We start from the raw sequence: 4,786 nt of genomic DNA, 5'->3' as shown, positions 1-4,786 counted from the left end.
CTTGGGTTGTTACCAACATCTGGTGAAAATTTCATGTCATTAGCACCTCTAGTAATATATTTACTGAGAAAAATGTTGATGTGTTCAATACTTATTTTACCAGCTGTAAAACCCTTCATTAGATGAGATAATACTGCACGACTGGTTTAAAAATGGCCCCTTAAACATCCAATTTTTTAGCATATTGAAATATGTGGAATTTGTAAACCACTCAGCTTTAACACACAAGACAACACAAACATTGTTTGGAGGACAGAAAATCACAAATCAATCAAATAAAATTAAGTTAATTTCTACACGTTTTTAAAACAATCCTCAGTGATCAAAGTGCTGTAAAACGTTCAAAATAGACAATGCAGGTGAACTCAAATACGGTAAAACACATACATAAAACAAAACTAATTTAAGTCTGTAACGATAAAATCAATTAAAGATGTGTATAAATCAAGATGTTCAGCTCATCTAAAACTCAAACTCACCAAAAAGAGTATTTCACAGGATATGTTTTTAAAAATTGAGCAAAGCATATTTTTATTCCACTCTAAAACAATCAAAAAGTGTCTTTTCTTATTTGTTTGTTTTACTGCTTTAAAAACAGCTGTAACCTTTAGGTGTTCTACATCAATTTTAAGAACCTAAAATTATGAATTCAACAAACCATAAATGTTTCTGAAAGATTAATTATATTAGTCAAACATTTAAACTGTGTGACACATTTAGGAATAAATKAATAATGTTTTGTTTTGTGTTTTTCCTGATGAGGTAAGGTGCATTCTGTGATTTGAGAGGATTTTAACGTCTTCCACTTCACTTGGAATACATTTCTGATGAATTGTGGAGCTTAGCCTTCTTGACATTTTGTTAAGTAAAAACAGCTTTCATGTGACGCTTCCTGAGGAGCCGCTCAGTGCTCCATCCAACCCTCCATCCAACCAGCCATCCAACCAGCTGCAGCTTCAAACAACCAACTTATTTGTGTTTGACTCGGCTTCGTAGACATGATTGATACGAAACAGAATGAGACGCATCAGGAACTAATTATCGAATCATCGTTTCCAGCCCCAGGAGTGCCTGAAAGGCTATTTTAGATGCGGGCCTCGTGCGTCCGTTGCCATGGCTCTGTTGCTGCGAGCTGCTGGCCGAGGCCCGCCGCTTCCTACAGCCTTCCTGGAAATTGAGATCAGATGCTCCTCTGAGTGGAACCTGGACTTTGGAGTAACCTGGAAGCATTTATTTTATGAAGAAGATGTTTAGTTAAGCCATGCTCCCCTCTCTAAATGAGCCCGGGCCCTGGCTCTGGTGATGAATACGATTGGTGAAAGCACTGAAGGCTGGTTCCTGACCTCTTCCTTCCCCTGGTTCAGGTTACAGATTAGCAGACTTCCTGTTTCGGTTGAAGAGCAGGCCGATCAGAACGACGATGGTTGCGCAGACATCGTGTGTCATCTCAGATCCTYACAGAACCACACTGCGGTGACTCTTTAAACCTGTTAGAACCTGCAGGTGAAGGAGGACAGACCTCCTCTGGTCTCAGCTGGTGGTCCGAGTCATACAGTCTAWATGTACCCAAAGCTGCATGAGTCATGCTTTTTATATCCAAACAACGGATTCAGTTACAGCAAKAAGAAGGTTTATGGTGACGTGTGTCTCTGCAGCTCCTGTATGAAGGACATGYCTGCCTGCAGGCACTAAAAATACTAATAAAAAAAAGAATATTTATTGAGGGTGCCAAGAATAAAACGTGTAAATTGTACACCTAGGCTTCTGGCTTGATTGTGAATGATTTGATATGATCTCTTATCTAGCTTATTTATTGTGGGTTAAAATTTATACACAAAAAATGCAGTTTAATGAGCTTTAACCTTTTGAAGCATTAAAAGTCACAGCAGCAAAAAAAAATTAATGCAAAATTCAAACAGAAAGTCTAACTTTACATGTCTGAATTTACATTTTTGMAATCAGAATCTTTATGATCATTATGACAATGAAACATCATATGAACAAAATCACAAATTTAAATCCTTCTCTTTCACATTTAAATCATTCAGTTGCATATATAAAGTGGAACTGCAATGTTTTGGTTTGAGCTCCTCCCTATTGTAATTCCACAAGCCCCGCCCCTTTTCTGGGGTGTGTCTCAGATTAACTCCTTTTGAGACTCTCTTTAAATCTTTAAACACACCGCCCCCCTCCAGCTTCCAGACTGGTTCAGTTTGATAGAGGGGTTCACAACGTTACAAATTAATTAAAGATGTCAACAAGGGAAGACTTGTCCATCCAGCCTTACATGTTGGAACCAGAGTCTGACCCAGAACCAGAATCTGACTCAGAACCAGAGTCTGACCCTGAGCCAGAGGAGAATGAAGAAACTGCAGTGGGTAAGTCCAGACCTTATTTAGAAGTTCTGTCACAAAAACTGTGACATAATAATTCAGAAAAAGTCATGGAAAATAGAGAAAACTGAACAGGTTGAAAAACATAACCTAAGCAGAACATAAGGATGTCTTAGCAGCACCAAGAGATACTCCAAGTACACAATAAAATGTATTTAACGGCTAAAAAACGTGGATTTTGCATGTCCTCTTTAAAAATAAGATATAAAATGCATATTAAACAGCTCATAAGAAGAAAATAAAAACCTAAAAAAAGTATTGCACAAATGAATATTTACCACTTGGCAGCAATCAGCATGGTGACTGTGCAAGGATAGAACTGTTTCTTAGTCTTGTAGTTTCAGTCTTTATGGTGTTCAAACTGTAAATGTCAAACAGTACATGTCAAACGGCACATGTCAAACGGTACATGTCAAACGGTACATGTCAAACTGTTCATGTCAAACTGTACATGTCAAACTGTAAATGTCAAACAATGTCAAACGGCACATGTCAAACGGTACATGTCAAACTGTTCATGTCAAACGGAACATGTCAAACTGTACATGTCAAATGGTACATGTCAAACTGTACAAGTCAAACAGTACATGTCAAACGGTACATGTCAAACTGTACATGTCAAATGGTACATGTCAAACTGTACAAGTCAAACTGTACATGTCAAATGGTACATGTCAAACGGTACATGTCAAACAGTACATGTCAAACGGTACATGTCAAACTGTACATGTCAAATGGTACATGTCAAACTGTACAAGTCAAACGGTACATGTCAAATGGTACATGTCAAACAGTACATGTCAAACGGTACATGTCAAATGGTACATGTCAAACAGTACATGTCAAACGGTACATGTCAAACAGTACATGTCAAACGGTACATGTCAAACTGTACATGTCAAACGGTACATGTCAAACGGTACATGTCAAACGGTACATGTCAAACAGTACATGTCATACGGTACATGTCAAACGGTACATGTCAAACGGTACATGTCAAACACAACATGTCAAACGGTACATGTCAAACACAACATGTCAAACAGTACATGTCAAACAAGTCCTGAGTGTGATGGGATCTGAAGGAGTTTCTTGTTGTTCCTGAGACAATAACTCAGCAAGAACAGGAACTATTTTAACATCTTTGCAGTTTTTACACAGTCATAGTTAATAGGTTTTAAATTTTTGCAAATGTTTGGCTGAGAATTGGTAATATCACAGAGTAACTTTTGGAAACCCAGAAATACAGTTTCAAACATGTTCTTACGTCTACATYTTATTTTAACACATAATAAATTATACATCATAAGAGACCTTTGAGCAGATCCTTATGATGCATCTTTTGAAGGGGATGTAGAAACAGAGTGAAAAGTGAATGTTCGACTCACACATTTCCATCTAAACTGTATAATTGTTTTGTTTTTCGTTCCTGCCAAACGTATTCATCCCACATGTGCACCCAAAACCGGTGTGTGCCGTGTTTTGTGTTTGTTCTGCTGCTACCAAGTGGCCAGAAYATATAAATACACATTCATCATGTGGAACTTTGACGGGAGTGGAGGGTTTTGGTCACATTGCGGAGYTTCTGCATGCTGCAAACAATCTGTGGGAGGAGTGAGATTCAGAGTCATTCATCAGCCTGAGCACATAAACCACATCCTAAAWGAGCTCAGTTTAATTCATGTAAAGCACATCAAATGAAAAAAGTCACACTTGCCACTCTTTGTTTGCTTCTGCTTTAAGAAATCTTACCAAAACAAAACTCCAAAAGGGTTCTCCCAATTTCCTGTCCCATCTACCACTCTTCCTCTGGTTGGACCCCCTCTTCAGCTACGAGTCTGCTGCAGCCCCTCACCCAGAAGCGTGTGGATCAGCAGGCCGGGCAGGATATTGCAGTCGGCATCAAACCAAACACACGATGCATCCTGCAGAAGCAATCCCCACGCTCATTTGATTTGAAGCGACAGCTTAAACACTTGCACTCAAAGCTGGACAGTCGAGGGGGAGGAGGTGTTGCAGGAGGCTGGGTGGGCCCCCGGGTGGGGTGTGTGTCTGCTGACCTACAAGGTTTTTCATGATTAGGAAGCCCGTTTAGCCCTGATTGCTCCGGGTCACTGCAGGTGAGTGTCAATGGTTGGGAGGAAGTCATTTTCCTCAAGGAGCGCGTTACCTGATTGGGTAAGTAGCTGATCTTTGTCTCTGATCTGAGTCCTGAAAAAAAAAGGAATTAGTAGAATCACTGTTTTCTGTTGAAGAAACAATCTATGTTTATCTTTTACAGAGTTTTTTTCCTATAAGGTCTTGTTTTATTGTATGCTAGTTAAAGTCTTTTCCATTTTCTTTACACAGATATTTGATTTTTATTGCCTGCAGAGAAGAAAGCAAGCTGCTCA

The sequence above is a fragment of the Austrofundulus limnaeus genome, unplaced genomic scaffold (assembly GCF_001266775.1).
Source record: "Austrofundulus limnaeus strain Quisiro unplaced genomic scaffold, Austrofundulus_limnaeus-1.0 Scaffold413, whole genome shotgun sequence".
Lineage (NCBI taxonomy): Eukaryota > Metazoa > Chordata > Actinopteri > Cyprinodontiformes > Rivulidae > Austrofundulus > Austrofundulus limnaeus.
Note: the sequence above shows the minus strand (reverse complement) of the source record.